This window comes from Cajanus cajan, chromosome 11 (genome assembly GCF_000230855.2).
Source record: "Cajanus cajan strain Asha chromosome 11, NIPB_CcT2T_4, whole genome shotgun sequence".
Classification (NCBI taxonomy): domain Eukaryota; kingdom Viridiplantae; phylum Streptophyta; class Magnoliopsida; order Fabales; family Fabaceae; genus Cajanus; species Cajanus cajan.
This window is the reverse complement of record NC_138527.1, coordinates 3620714-3638068: the sequence shown is the minus strand read 5'-3', so window position 1 is coordinate 3638068 and position 17355 is coordinate 3620714. Positions and strand designations below refer to the sequence as shown.

The following is a 17355-nucleotide window of genomic DNA, read 5'->3' as shown; positions in this document are numbered from 1 at the left end:
CTCTACTGGATTCTTCTTTCTCTCTCTCCTCTTTCCTCTCTCTTTCTCCCTTTCTCTCTCTTCTTTCTCTCTAAAACTTCACTCTTCAAGTTATGAATTTCCTTCAACCCCTAGCCCCTATTTATAGAAATTTTCGCCACCTAACCCAGAACGGCCCGTTCCGAAAACGGAACGGCCGTTCTGAATCCTTCAGAACAACGTAAAATTTTCGACTGGAACGGCCCCGGAACGGCCCGTTTCGAAACCCAGCAGAACGGCCCGTTCTCCTTTTGGAACGGCCCGTTCTGCAAGGAGAACGCCCCGTTCTCCAATCAGAACGGCCCGTTCTGCAAGGGAAACGCCCCGTTCTCCAAGCAGAACGGCCCGTTCTCCTTTGGAGAACGGCCCGTTCCGGTCCTGTTCTGCACAAACCCAGAACACATATTTTTCTCTTTTGGAACGGCCCGTTCCGCTTTTGGAACAGCCCGTTCCAAAATCCGAAAATACCCCAAAAATTTTAATAAAATTACGAAAATGCCACCGATAATTACTAAAATGCCATCCAATAATAAGATTACAAAAATACCCCTATACCTTTGAAAATTTACGAAAATGCCATAATAATAAAATGGGTATTACAATTCTCTCCAACAACAAAAATTTTCGTCCTCGAAAATTCACTTACTCTAAAAGAGATATGGGTATTGATCCTTCATCCTTTCCTCCAACTCCCAAGTAGCTTCATTAGTAATCTCATCCCAAATAACTTTCACCAAATTGATAGATTTACCTCGCAACTGTTTAACTTTCTTATCTGCCACTGAAACTGGCTGTTTCTCAAAAGTTAAATTTTCCTTAACTTGTACTGCCTCTGATTCCAAGACATGACTTGGATCGTGAATATATTTCCTCAGTTGTGAAACATGGAACACATCATGCAGATTAGAAAGGAATGGAGGTAATGCAATCTGATATGCCACTGGTCCAATCCTCTTGAGAATTTGATACGGTCCAATAAACTTAGGATTCAACTTCTTAGCTTTGATAGCTCTTCCCACACCTGTGGTAGGAGTTACTTTCAAAAACACATGTTCTCCTTCTGAAAACTCCAAAGGTTTCCTCCTTTTGTCTGCATAAGACTTTTGCCGACTCTGAGCAGCTCTCATTCTTTCCTGAATTTGTTTCACCTTTTTAGTAGTCTGTAAGATGATCTCTGGCCCCACCATCACTGATTCTCCCTCTTTAAACCAACACAAAGGTGTTCGACATTTCCTCCCATACAGAGCCTCAAACGGTGCCATTCCTATACTTGCATGAAAACTGTTATTATAAGTGAACTCGACCAAAGGCAACATCTCTTCCCAATTCCCTAGATGATCCAAAATACAAGCCCTCAACAAGTCCTCCAAAGATTGGATAGTCCTCTCAGACTGCCCATCAGTTTGTGGGTGATAAGCAGAACTGAGCCTCAACTTAGTCCCTAACGCTTGATGCAAACTTTGCCAAAATCGGGATGTAAAACGAGGATCCCTATCAGAGATGATACTGGAGGGCACACCATGTAATCTAACAATCTCCTTAATATACAATTGAGTTAACTTTTCCAAGGACCACTTTATATTCATTGGAAGGAAATGAGCACACTTAGTTAATCTATCCACGATCACCCAAATAGAATCACAATTCTTAGCAGACCTTGGTAATCCAACAACAAAATCCATGGTTATACTATCCCATTTCCATTCTGGCACTTCCATCATTTGTAACAAACCTCCTGGTTTTTGATGTTCTACTTTAGCTTTTTGACACACAATGCAAGATGCAACATACTCAGCTATCTCCCTTTTCATACCATTCCACCAGAACATTTTCTTCAAATCTTGATACATTTTTGTCATACCTGGATGTACACTCAACTTACTTTTATGACCTTCCTCAAGTATCAACTTCTTCAACTCCTCATCTTGTGGAATACAAATTCTACCCTTATACCTCAAGATTCCATCCATATCTTGTTTAAATCCTTCAGCTTTCCCAGAACTCATCAACTCCTTAACCTTGTTCAAACTCGCATCCTGAACTTGTTTTTTGTTTCACCATCTCTAAGAAATCACTAGTAATGGTAGTCATACCACAACTAATAAAATCTGAGGCAATCACAACATTAAGATCCATATCCCTGAATTTCTCTACTAACTCCATCTCTTTAACCATCATGTAAGACATATGAAGTGATTTTCTACTCAAAGCATCTGCCACCACATTTGCTTTACCTGGATGGTACATTAACTGAAAATCATAATCTTTCAAAAACTCAATCCACCTCCTTTGCCTCATATTTAACTCTTTCTGATCAAACAAATATTTCAAACTCTTATGATCACTGAACACATCAAACTTTGCTCCATAGAGATAATGTCTCCAAATCTTCAAAGAAAAAACCACCGCAGCCAACTCTAGATCATGCGTAGGATAATTTCGTTCATGAGTCTTTAACTGCCTAGATGCATAGGCCACAACCTGTCTATCTTGCATAAGAACACATCCTAAACCTTGATGAGATGCATCACAATAAACCTCAAAAGATTTGTTAGGATCTGGCAGAATCAACACTGGAGACGAAGTCAACTTTTCCTTTAACTCTTGAAAACTCCTTTCACACTCCTCCGTCCATATAAAAGGATGATCCTTCCTAGTCAGCTGTGTCAAAGGCATAACTATTTTAGAAAATCTTTCTATAAATCTTCTATAATAGCCAGCCAATCCCACAAAACCTCTAATTTCAGTAACTGATTTTGGACGCTCCCACCTCAAAATCGCTTCCACCTTAGTAGGATCAACTGCAATTCCTTGTGCAGAAATCACATGACCCAAGAACTTAACTTCAGATAACCAAAACTCACATTTTGACAACTTTGCAAATAACTGTTTCTCCTTCAATACCTGCAAAACTATCCTCAGATGTTCTCTATGTTCTTCCATAGATTTAGAATAAACCAGAATATCATCAATGAACACCACCACAAACTTATCCAGAAAGGGTCTGAAAATCCTGTTCATATAATCCATGAAAATAGCTGGAGCATTCGTCACTCCAAAAGGCATGACAACATACTCATAATGACCATATCGAGTCCTGAAAGCAGTCTTTGGTATGTCCTCTTCCTTTACTCGAATCTGGTGATACCCAGATCTCAAATCAATCTTGGAGAAAACAGAAGCTCCCCTCAATTGGTCCATCAAATCATCTATCCTTGGCAAAGGATACTTATTCTTGATTGTCAATTTATTTAACTGCCTGTAATCCACACATAACCTCACACCACCATCCTTCTTCTTTACCAATAACACTGGTGCTCCCCACGGAGAGACACTTGGTCTGATCATCTGCTTCTCCAAAAGCTCCTCAACTTGCTTTTTCAATTCAAACAACTCCGCTGGTGCCATTCTATAAGGAGAAATGGACACTGGTCCCGCCCCTGGTATAAGATCAATACTAAACTCTAACTCTCGCTTTGGTGGTAATCCCGGAACATCATCCGGAAAAACCTCTGGAAATTCTCTAACAACATCAATACTATTCAACAACTTTTCATTCTCTATACTAATAAAAGATAAGATCATAAACCCAAGAGCTCCATTTTTCAACAACCCATCCACCTGTCTATTAGAAATAAATCTCTCCTGTTCATCAGTAGGAAAGATTAATTTCTTCTCTGAACAATCTATCAAAATCCTATTGGCAGAAAGCCAATCCATCCCTAAAATCACATCCAAATCGGATAGAGGTAAACAAAACAAATTCACTTTATAATTACGCCCTTCTACCTCCACTGGACATCTCAAACAAACTTCAGAAGTCAAAATAGACCCTGAAGCTGGGGTAGAAACAACTAGATCCACACACACGGAACTCACTACTAAATTTAACCTTGCCACGCATTCATAAGAAATAAAAGAATGTGAAGCACCAGAATCAAATAAAATAGAAATATCATTACCATCAGCTTTGCCCTTTCCTTTTACCAGTTCAGATGTCGTTTCAGCTTCAGCACCTGTTAAAGCAAAGACACGACCTGCTGCAGTAGGCCGATCCACTTTCTGGTTCTCTCTAGCTGGAATATTTTTGACATTGCAATCTTTAGCCATGTGACCCACCTTGCCACATTTAAAACAAGCATAATTCTTTGTAGGACAATCCCTTATCATATGTGGGCCTCCACATCTATAACATCTAATACTCTGTACAGCTCCAGTAATAGCATTCCCCTTTGGTTTCTTATTAGCATTCCCCTTCTGAAACTGAAATGGTCTCTTTTGAGGAGGTTTCCCCCTACCAAATCCAGATGATCCCTCTGGACCCTTTTCCATTTTATTTCCTCCTTCAAATCTTTCCACTGTTTTTGCCTTTTCAACTAAAACTGGAAACTCCATAATTCCCATAGGAACAATAGTCTTTCTCAGCTCAAATCTTAGACCCTCACTAAACTTCCTACACCTCCAGGCTTCAGTGATAGCTTGAGAATAATATCTAGCCAAGTGTTCAAACTTGACCACATACTCTTGTACTGACATATTCCCTTGTTGCAGTCTCAAAAATTCAGCTTCTTTAGCATACCTAGCACTATCTGGAAAATATTTCTCCAGAAACACCTTTTTAAAGTTATCCCAATTTACCGCTTTACCTCTAGCCTCCATCATAGCTTGAGCACCCTTCCACCAGAAGCTAGCCTCACCCACTAGCATATAAACAGCATAATTTAGCTTCCTCTCCTCTGGACACTGCATCACCATGAAAATTTTCTCCATCTCCTCAATCCACTGGTCAGCAACTTCAGGTCCATCAACACCTGTAAATTGAGGAGGATTCCCTTTTCTAAATTCTGACAAGCCCCTATATTCATCAGGTACTTCAGTCCTAGCTGCTTCAGCTGCAGCCCGGTTAGTCTCCATCTGAGCCAACAAGGTATTCTGTTGTCCAATAGCAGCAGCAATTAGCTCCATAGCCTGAGCAATCTGCTGTTCATTTACTCCTGAAGAAGGATGAGAATGGTTTCCCCTACCAACCATCCTAATAAAGATAAAAGATCAAGGAACCCATGAGTTTACACTAAAACACATAAGAAATTTCTTTCCAAAATCTATTTCCTCACAACAGGAACATAATAAGACCATTTCCCACAAACCCTAAAGAGACTCGACCAGCTCTGATACCAAAATTGTAACGACCCACCCTAGGCCGTTACATCAATAACCAACCAAAATAAAATATATAAAATAAAGAAAATAGAGCAAAAGCCAGCTACGCTAGAGTGTAATTATACAATAACATATAAATTGTTTCCAAAATATATAATATAATCTGCTATAGCAGAGTCATCATCCTTAGTAAAGTTATACAGTAATCCAAAAGATAATATAATTACAATGTCATGAAAACATTAAAATAAGACACCCTAGGTGCTGGTCAAGCTCTAAACCTAGCCACTTCTCAAAGTAGCTATCCAAAAGACTCCTTGCTAACCCAAAGCCTCATACCTGATCTGCTCCCCCACATAGTGAGATCATCACAGTCCAAACCACATGGAAAAATGCAAGGGTTAGCACATATAAACCAACCATAGTACGATAAAATGAAATATCATTAAACAGATATTTATCCATAATATATATATATCCGCACCAAGGAAATAAACCTTATAAATAGTTATTTCCATGCCAAATATAAATCAAATCTAAAATCCAATGCATACAATCCACACCATTTGTATACATATTCCACATCCAGAAACAAAGTCACACCACTGTATAATTATTCCATGATCTCACACCAACATATCCTCACAATGTTGGCCTCAACACCATCCACCAAGTGTTGACACGCACGCTGAAACATATCAGCAACCCAGGAATCACACCTGACCTCTCATGGAAATATACAGCTGGAATTACGTCGTCACGTAACCCTGGTGATCATGGCCACTTCATCCATCGGTATGACTCGGCCTGGCCCCCATACCGGTAGCAAATAGAATACTTAAAGGAGTACTTCAGAATCCACCTAACATCTGAAGTGGTTTATCATATAACCTTTGGAAAAGTTCCACATTGGAATCCTCACCATGGGATTCCCAATTTCATATTTTTCCAAAGATTATATCCTGATCTCACCAAGAGATCTAATCCATACCATAACCTTACTCCTTTAAGTCCTATTTACTTTTCCAAACCACATACACAGCATATTCCATAATTAAACATAACCATAACCATGCCAATTTGTCAATATAATAATAATATAAATATCCAAAACAACCATCAATTGATCCAAATTATACTATATGAAATGAAAATCTCCACATAAAATAGCATATTAAAATTATACTATTCCTATCATGGTCATACGCACTAGATTAATTTTATAAGCACTACCCTTACTTGTATAAACCTGAACTGAAACTCGGGCAGAATCTCCTCTTCTCCCTCCTCTTTTCTCTCCCTTGGCAGAACCCCCTCTACTGGATTCTTCTTTCTCTCTCTCCTCTTTCCTCTCTCTTTCTCCCTTTCTCTCTCTTCTTTCTCTCTAAAACTTCACTCTTCAAGTTATGAATTTCCTTCAACCCCTAGCCCCTATTTATAGAAATTTTCGCCACCTAACCCAGAACGGCCCGTTCCGAAAACGGAACGGCCGTTCTGAATCCTTCAGAACAACGTAAAATTTTCGACTGGAACGGCCCCGGAACGGCCCGTTTCAAAACCCAGCAGAACGGCCCGTTCTCCTTTTGGAACGGCCCGTTCTGCAAGGAGAACGCCCCGTTCTCCAATCAGAACGGCCCGTTCTGCAAGGGAAACGCCCCGTTCTCCAAGCAGAACGGCCCGTTCTCCTTTGGAGAACGGCCCGTTCCGGTCCTGTTCTGCACAAACCCAGAACACATATTTTTCTCTTTTGGAACGGCCCGTTCCGCTTTTGGAACAGCCCGTTCCAAAATCCGAAAATACCCCAAAAATTTTAATAAAATTACGAAAATGCCACCGATAATTACTAAAATGCCATCCAATAATAAGATTACAAAAATACCCCTATACCTTTGAAAATTTACGAAAATGCCATAATAATAAAATGGGTATTACAGAGTTGATGAAAGTCCTATGCTGATAGGAGGAGAAGACCTCTAGAATTTGAAGAGGGAGAGCATGTGTTTCACGTTTCACAATTGAGGAGCTACATCAGAGACCTGAGTCAAGTGGTAGAGATGGATGAGGTGCAAGTTAGAGAGAACTTGACCTATGAGAAGAGATTGGTAGCTGTGATTGATCACAAGTTGAAGAAGCTTTGTGGCAAGTCCATCAGCTTGGTGAGGATTGTTTGGGATGCAGCTACTTGTGAGGTTACCTGCGAGGTGGAGAGTCAGTTCACGGAACAATATCCATTCCTCTTTTCAGGTAGACCTATTTTCGGGGACGAAAATTCCTGTTGTTGGGGAGTATTGTAACGTAGTAAAAAAAAAAATCAGTAGCCAGAACGGGCCGTTCCCAAATTGGAATGGGTCGTTCCAAACTACTGATTTGGCCTTTCAAAAATGAAGGAGAACGGGCCGTTCCGGAAGGAGAACGGGCCGTTCTGGAAAGGAGAACGGGCCGTTCCAGAGGGAGAACGGGCCGTTCCGGAGGGAGAACGGGACGTTCCGGATGAGTCCCGGAACGGGCCGTTCTGATTTCAGAACGGGCCGTTCTGGGCGTAGTTTTTGTGCGTGATTTGGGAGTTCAGAATGGGCCGTTCCGAACTCGGTACGGGCCGTTCTGGGGCAATCCGAAAATCTATAAATAGGGGTTAGGGGCCTTCAGGAAAATGTGAGTTTTTAGAGAGAAGTTTTAGAGAGAAGGTCTCTGGGTCAGTGAGCTCCTTTCTCTCCCAAATTTTTCTGTTTGACTCCTTTTCTCCTCTAGACCACTAATGCCTTCTGACTTTTCTTGAAATTCAGATTAGAAAGCTTGCTTTGGGATGATTGAAGTTTCGGGTTGAGCTTTGGAAGGGGATTCTATTTCGTCACAGTTGTTGGCTATTTTGAGCTAACCTTCAGGTAAGGGAAGCTAGAATGTTTGTTGTGTAGGTTGCATGTGAGTTTAGAAACTCAATAGGTGCGTGAATGTGGAGAATCCATAGATGATTGAAGAAAATCTCATCTTTTGGGGTTTTGAGAGGATTTTGATGATTTTGATGCATAGGTTGGATGCATGTGAGAGTTGAGTTTATTTTGAGTTGTATGGAGCCTATGTATTGTGTTTTGTGTTTGCATGTGACTGGGATTAGGCTAGGTGCAGGTTGAGTGCGCCAAGCATGGAAGAGCTTAGGGCTCTCAGGTTAGGATTAGGCTGGGCGAGCTCAGGCTACGCCGAGCGTAAATATGTTAAAAGTTAAAATGTTAGATCATATATGTGTGATATATGATGTATGGTGCGGTGTGATTCATATGTATGCTTTGTGATGATACGTATGAATGTTTGAATATGAGTATGACTGTTGATCATAATGGTGGGTAGACCATATATGATGTATGATGCATTATTGCATGTGACGTCTTATGACATGTGTATGATTGTTGATCATGATGGTGGGCAGACCATTATGATGTATGATGCATTATTGCATGTGATGCCTTATGGCATGAGTCTAGCCTAGGACTTGAGGAGAGGAAAAATGTTTTCGAACTGGAAGAGCTCACATAGAGTCTCTTGAGAGTGGTGCTTGGATAGGCCACTGATATATGAGAGTGGTGCTCTGGGAGGCCACTGGATTTGGGAGAGTGGTGCTCAGATAGGCCACTGGGTTGGGTGAGTCTCCTCTAAGTCCTTAACTAGTGTTGGAGCGGGGTATGAGGTCGAGGGTTATTCCCTTAACCAAGTACTCAGGAAGGTGCGTGGATCCTTGCGGATAGTCGGTGGGCAAACTCCACAATTGACTTGGTTAATGCATGCCAAGGTCGTGGTAAGCTCGTACCCAGCTGTGCTATACCTGACGGTGGATCTGGACTTCCAATTGTGTAAGTGACATCATCCGAGTAAATCCGAGTGAGGATTATATATCCTATTTAGCTGTGACCGAGCGGGCGCATTGGGAATGAAAATGGTTGGGGTGGTTTCGGTAGGATGGAATGTCACTTATACAGCTCTATTGTTGTGGAGATCTCCTAGGTGTATGCGTGACGACGCATTAGATGATTGATATGCATTGATATCTGTCATGAGATGCATTTATTGCATGATTATTAATATGATGAAGTGTGGTGTTTGACTTCATGATTGGTGCATTGTATGTTATGCATGAGTAGTATTGGATAGAGTGTATGGTGAGACTCTATGAATATGATTAATGGTTGGATGATTGTGCAGTATAGATTATAGTTCTATACTTGTATGATTGATTTGTGAATTCTAGCTTACCCTTCTGCTTCCATGTGGTGGAACTGCGATGATCATACTTGGTATGGGAGCAGGTCAGGGCTAACTTGGAGTTGAGGTGTCCGCTGCGAGACGGGGAGTTTTGATCCTCGTGTTGGAGTTATCATTTTGGGTAACGATTTTGTCTGTACTTGACCGGCACTAGGGAATATTATTTTTTGGGATGATTGTACATATATGGAGTTTTATTTTATAACCAAAAAATTTAGATAATTTATTTTTATTTGTACATGTATGTATGAGTTATCTAGCTTAATATTTCTCTTAGTTCACTAGCAGTAGTGCGATTCCACTAAGTGTAGTGACCATGGCGGGTCGTTACAACATCAATGGATACATGTATGTGTTTCTAATATTAAACTCTATAATCTGACACAATCGTTCTTAATATTGATTAATGGAAATTTTCTATTTGGCTTAAGAAATTTATCCCAACACTTAATGCATAGATCAAATCTGCAAATTTTAAAAAAATTTGAAAATCATTTAATACTTCATTTCATTAATTCAAATTCATGGATAATTATAAAATCATTTTATACATTGATTTGAATTAATGAAATGAAGTATCAAATAATTTTTAAATTTTTTTAAAATTTACATATTTGATCTATGCGTTAAGAACTTTAAATTCAACGGTTGGATCGTTGAAATTCGATATATAACATGTGTTATTGAATGGAGTAAGTCTAGGTAGACAGAATAAACAGATCCCTCTCTCTCTCTATCTCTCTCTCTCTCTCTCTCTTTCTCTTTCTCTTTCTCTCTCTCTCTCTCTCTCTCTCTATATATATATATATATATATATACACAAATATGTAAAGGAGATACACTTTTAGTAACGACTTTTTTCTTCACATTTTATAAACTATTATACCCTTTTGTTATTAATAAAAAAAATATTAATATTTTTATTAAATTCAAGACTTTAAGATATGAAGACTAACTATAGCACCAATTAGACCAACAAACATTAATTATTTAATTAACTACATTTATTATTTAATAGAAACACGAAATGTCTCAACTCTATTGATATGAAAAAAAATCTTATATAAACCTTAATTAATTATATCCACGAGTAGGTCTATGCTTTTAAATAATTCACTCTTTTTAAATTATTCGCTATACAGGTGCTGAAGATTTATATGAATATAAACGCAGTCGGATGTAAGCCATATATAGAGAATAATTGAATGAGAGTGAATTCAAAGGGACATGTGGACGAAGCTGAAGAAAAATCTTACATAAACCTTAATTAATTATATGTCTTTGCATTGGTTAATACTTATTTAAAAGGAGTTAAGATAAGATCAATTTCAAATCTCAATGTTAGACCCACAAGCCTCCTGTTTTCCATCATTATATATATATATTATTTCAGATAAAAGCACACAGATTGAAACATGGTGGGAGCCACTTCCCATTCACTTATCCAAATGACTTAATCAATTCACGTCTCTCATTATATATACACTTGATCATATTCATCACTATTGCACTCACTCACTGATTTTGGAGAATTTTAGTCATCATGTTCGAACCAAGGGACATGTGGACGAAGCTGAAGGAAAAGGGTGAGAACATCTTCTCACGTGCTGGCTTGAGCCCCATGCAGCATGAACCTAGTCAAGGGATTCAAGAAAAGGAGAAGAGTTCAACTGGGCACGTGCAAGCTCACACGCCTAGGTTCATGTGTTCTGAGGCTTCAGTTTCCATGCTTGTTCAGTGCCTCAGTGCTTGAAGGATAGAATAATAAGTGTCTTCAACTTTACCACTCTTTTGCCCTTTTTCTCTTTGTGATTGATCTAGTTTGTAGACAAGAGACGAGATGTGAATAAGTAAATGTGTGTTGCTTATCATGTATGTAATTAAAATATGGTGTATGTTACTACGATGGCAAAAATAAACAAGAGTTTTAACATTGTGTGTTAGAATGTGATTTTCAAAGATTTTTTTTATTAAGGTTTAACTACTTTTTTTTTTTTAATCTTTATAGTTTAATAAATTCTATTTTTAATTTTTAAAGCTAAAAATGCTTCATTTTAATATATATATATATATATATATATATATATATATATATATATATATATTATCTTTTTGTTTCTTCTAAGTCTTTATTTTTTTTTTATTTTAATAAAATTAAAAGATAAAATATATCTAACTATATAGAGAGAGAGATTAGAAAGAATTACGAATAATATATACATAAATTAAAATAAAATAGAATAATTTTAATTATAAAATTGAAAGATAAGTTCATGAAACTATAAGACCTAAAAAAGTAATTAAATTGACTTTAAAGAAAATTATAAAAACACCTGTAATATTTAATCAAGATTTTTAAATAATTAACAAGTTTTATGATATTTATTTATGATTATTATATTTTTAAAGAGTGGAAAAATAATCTAATGGATTATTATATTGTATTTTTTCTCCTATAATAATAATTTTTTTTAAATTTTCAATTTTTGTATAATTTGTATATAATTTTATATAAAGGATTGTGTTTGGTTTCAAATAGAAAAACAATCTCAAAACTTATCTCATGGATTTTACTTCTTTATTTTTGAGTAACTCATCATTTATTTATGTTTCTCAATCCTAATTTTCTTTATTGTCGGATATATATTTATATATGAAGAATAATTATGTATTTAAAAATTTAAATTTAAATATAAAGTGTGTGTTTTAGTTCTTCCTTTCTTTTATCATTCCAAATAAACTATAAGAATCTACATGAAAAATCAAATAAAATGAATGATCAAATAAATTTTTAATTATTTATATAAAGAAAATTTTCACTATTAAAAATATAAAATTCATTAATTATTTTTAAAATATGAAAATTTGTAATAAATTAATGATGATATATATTTAAAGTTTTAAATAGTATATCAAATTTTTAGTATTATAAATTTTTTTTACATTGTTTCATAACTTGCAATTTTTGAATCCGGCACTGTCTCTAAGTTTTTTTTTTCTCTCATTTTCATTTATTCTTCTTTCTTTCATTATTTTCTTTCTCTTCATCAGCACCTTTTTATCATTTTACTTCGTAGGTTATTTTCATCTTATATATATATATATATATATATATATATATATATATATATATATATATATATATATATATATATATATCAATGGATTTCTACACCTTAAATCAAAGAGTTTTTAAGGTTGCAGAATTAAAATGCATTTTTTTTTTGGGTCAAGATGAATAGTCCGCAAGCAACTGTTTATGTCAACACTCCTTGCAAATAAGAAATTAAAAGAATAAAACAATACATTAAAAAGTATTTGATGCAATATTTACCTAAACATTTTATATAACAAGATTAAAATAATGAAAAAAAAACTTTTTGTGATAAGTGCTATCCCAAATTTTATTTGAAGGTTACGTCATTTTATATAACGAGTGTGTATAATCTTTGTAATCTCAAGATTATTTTATTTAAGTTTGATATAAATTAGTTGATGTAAGATTAAAAAATATTGATAAATAATTTATAAAAAAAAATATTTTTATAAGGACTAATGAATAATTTCAAAGTTAGGAAGTAAAAATTATACAAATATATAACTTTAATATAAAAATAATGAAAGTAAAAGGACTTCAAAATATAAAAACGTAACACATGTTATTGCCACATCATTAATGACAGGTCAAAATAACATCTCATTCACTGTTAATGTTAATGAGATTAACATTTTTCAGAAGAAAAAGAGATGGTTTTAAAGTATAAAAATTAAAAGATCAAATTTGAAGAATTATATAGACCAAATAATTAGTTAAATATGTAAATATATACTAATCTAATAATCCACGTAAACCCTCGAGACTTTTGTTTGAATGTAGCACAAACATTGATACAACATTCCGTCATTTCTTTCTATCAATTCTACGTATGCCGGAATTCGATCCCTGGATTCGAATTTCGTGCAGGGATTAAACTTTTTTTTTAGTAATTTTAATATATATATATATATAAATTAAATATTAAAAATAGTTTAAAAATATATTATAAATATAAGGAAAAATTTAAATAAATAATAATTTAAATAAATTATATTTATAATAAATTAGAATTTTAATAAGTTAAAAAATTAATAAGTTATTATTTGAAAATTTTTTAAATTTAATAAGTTAGAATGTATTATATATATATATATATGTGTGTATTTAAAAATATTAATAATATTTATAATTAAAATATATTTATAATAATAAAATTGAATAAATAATTTTTTAAGTATGATAAAAAAACATGTATAATAAAAAAAAATAGTTATGTATTTTCTTTGTATTATTTGTATAAGTTAAATATTAGAAGATGAAAACTAATATTTTAATAAGATAAATATAAATGAAAAATAATAATATTATGTTTATTAATTTATATTTTTATGTAAATTTATATAAGTTAGAAGATGAAAATTTATATTTTTATGTAAATTTTTATAAGTTATAATTTTAGAAATTTTATATTTATAATAAGTTATAATTTGAAGAAGTTAGAATTTTAATAAGTACTAATTTGAAGTTTAAAAATTTAATAAATTAGAATTTGAATAAGTTAAATTTTTCATAAGTTAAGATATAAATAAGTTATAATTTAAAAAAGTTATATTTATAATAAGTTATAATTTAAAATAAGTTATAATTTATAATAAGTTATAATTTTAATAAGTTATAAATTTAATAAGTTAGAATTAGTTATAATTTATAATAAATTATAATTTTAGTAAGTTATAAATTTAATAAGTTAGAATTATTTATAATAAGTTATAATTTTAATAAGTTAGAATTTTAATAAGTTATAATTTGAATAAGCTATACTTTTAGAAAATGTAATTTATTTTTAAAGGTTTTTGAAAATTTAAAAACTGAAAATAGTAAATTTGAAATAAATTTTAAATATATTATAATTATTATAATATGTAATATTATGTTTAGATATTTATTTAAATATGTGGTAATATTATATTTAGATATTTATTTAATTAAGTCTAAGTTGATATTTTAGTGAACTATATTAAAGTATATATAGACATTTTCCAGAAATGAACGTTTTTGAATGAGGTGGATACTTGTTATTTGAAATTTTTGAATTGAAAAAATTATAACTTGCAAGGAGAAGTTCGACCCACTAAGAGATTTATAGTAAGGTTAGATGAGATGTGTTGTGATTGTGGCAAGTTCCAAAATGTTTATATCTCTTGCTCACATGTACTTGCTTCATGCTTACATCTCAAAAACCTGTTCTTTCTCATTTTCATCATTTTAGAAGGTGAAGTTGTTGAGAACCAAGGAAAGCTGCAAGGCTAGTCTTCCTCCTAGAAGCAATTTCATTTCTCTTCTTCTCCTTCTCTTCCCCAAGAGCTCGGATTCTTCTTCTCTGAGGTAAGAGAAGTTAGATTGCCTGCGGATTGGTCGTAAGTGCGTTTAGGAGCTTAAGTTATGCTTGAATTCAGAAGATTAATGGTTGGCTTGGAGAGTTGTTCATTTTTAGGGTTTCGGGAAAATTGGGGAAAATGGTGATTTTGATGCATTTGATGGTTGCATGTTGAAATAGAGCTTATTTTTTAGTTGTATGATGTAAATGTAGTTCATTTCATGGATTGCATGTGTTTGAGCTGGCTGATTTGCTGGTTTTGTTTGAAATTTTTGAAGTTGTGAGGGTTGGTGTTTGAAATTGCGCCGAGCGTAGTTCTCAACGTCGGGCGTGTATTCATTAGGGAACTCCATTGTCTAAGCATGCCGAGCGCTAGGTTGGTTGCGTCGGGCGAGGTTGGGAATGGAAGTCCCTGGAAGAATCACGCCAGGCGTAGGGAGAACCGTACTGGGCATGATATCAGATAGTGGCTCAAAATTTTGAGTTGTTGATATGGTGCTAGGCGTTTGATCTCGCCAGGCGTCGACACTCCGTGGGGGTCTCTGCCTGGGGTAGCGCCGGACGCAGAATGAGCGCGTCGGGCATGAGACCTTGGTGAGGTCTTTGCCTTATTTGTGCCGAGCGCGAGTTTGGTACGCCGAGCTAAATTAGATAAGATGTTTTCGAATTTACTCATCCTATTGTGAGGATTGAGAAGCTGTGGTGCTCAGAGAGCCAAATTTGTTAAAAATCCTCCTTGGGAAGTTGTCCCTTGGAGTGGACATTGTGTTGTTCTCCTCTAGTACTTAGTTGGTCCTGAGTGTGGGCAAGGTCGAGGAACACGTGTACAAAGCGACCACGGTATAGGGGTCAGGTCGAGCTATACCGATTACAAGCGGCCAATCGAGTAAAGTACGAAGTCCGGAACTTAGTTCCTAACTGAGTATCGGAGGGTTGTAGTATTTGGAGGATAGTCGGTAGGCTAATTCCATAGGTGGCTTAGTTAAGCTAGCTAATGTCGTGGTAGGCCTAAAACCCAACTGTTCTATCCTAACATAGTACTATACTTCCTTGTTTAAGTGGCAAAGTCTGAGAAATCTTTATCGTGCTGTGGATTGGCATCCAAATTGCTGTTTACCTAGCAAGCCCAAAAAGGTTCTTTGTTGTCGGTTTGGTAAGACCTAATCACTTAAACTGCTCACCCATATTGTAGGAGATATCCGAGTTGAAATATGTGATGACACATAAGCTGTTGTTGTGTTGATTTGATGATGATATGAGTTGTATATGTGCAGTGTGTTGTGTAGCTGTGATTGAGTTGTATGTTGTTATGTGTTGTATGTTAAATCTGTTGAGAATGATGATGTTGCTGTTAAGTTGAAAGCTGCTTATAAATATAACTATATGTTGATTCCTTTTCACTACCTTACCCTTGCCTGTTTCCATGTGGGTTGGACTACAATGATCATACTGTGTGTGGGAGCAGAGCAGGAATAGGCTGGAGAGTAGTGGCAAGGCTACAGGTGGTAGTAGGAGCTGACTTTTGGTGTGTGGGCTACTCGGTGTAGCAATTTTGTTAGTATTAGATACTGACTTGTTGAGCTCTAGACTAGACATATGTATATATATTTACTTCTTTATATGCATACTCTACTTCTGTGTGGTGTTGTTTTGTTGCATGACGGCTAGGCGGGTTGTTACAATGCACGTCACGACTTTGAAAGCTACATATCTCCCATATATAACTTACAACAAGTTGCAAAGGTATACAAAGGTCAGTTTGGAGAGCTTCGACACAAAGATTATTGGCCTACTTACACCAACCCAACTTTGTGACCAAATCCGAAATTCAAGAGAACTTCCAAGGGTCGGCCAAAGTCCAGTAGGATTAGAATAGAGATGAACATTAGAAAACAACATAATTGTATAAAAAATTGTTCCTATTGTCACACACCTAATCACACTACGAAGACATGTCCAAATATTGATCATACATTTAGTTCCTGCCGTCATTGATTTTTGTTGTTGTAATGAATTTTAAGTTTGATAAATATAATTGTTTAATTTTAGAAATGTCATTGTAACTTCTAAATTTTTTTCTATTCCTCAATTATTTTCATTCGGTATACATTTTAAATTTAAAATAATTTTAATTTTTGATAAACAAATATATTTAATATTAACTAACTTATTAAATTTTATCAATTCTGTTAAAATAATCAATTATATAAACATAAATTATTTTTATTTTTATTTAACTTATAACAATAATACTTTTCATCTTCTAACTTATAAAAATTTACATTAAAATATAAATTTTCATCTTCTAACTTAAATAAATTTACATAAAAATATAAATTAATAAACATAATATTATTATTTTTCATTTATGTTTATCTTATTAAAATATTATTTTTCATCTTCTAATATTTAACTTATACAAATAATATAAATAAAATACATAACTATTTTTTTTATACATGTTTCTTTTATCTTACTTAAAAAAACTATTTATTTAATTTTTTTATTATAA

At 34.5% G+C, this 17355-nt stretch overlaps 1 long non-coding RNA gene across 1 annotated transcript; it reads left to right on the top strand.

The window, feature by feature from the left end:
• Positions 1 to 11177: 11177 nt before the first annotated feature.
• Positions 11178 to 16895, top strand: LOC145953125 (uncharacterized). The gene is made up of 2 exons (XR_014430676.1): positions 11178 to 14851; positions 16309 to 16895. It is a non-coding gene; the product is annotated as an uncharacterized LOC145953125 (long non-coding RNA).
• The last annotated feature ends 460 nt before the right edge of the window (positions 16896 to 17355 follow it).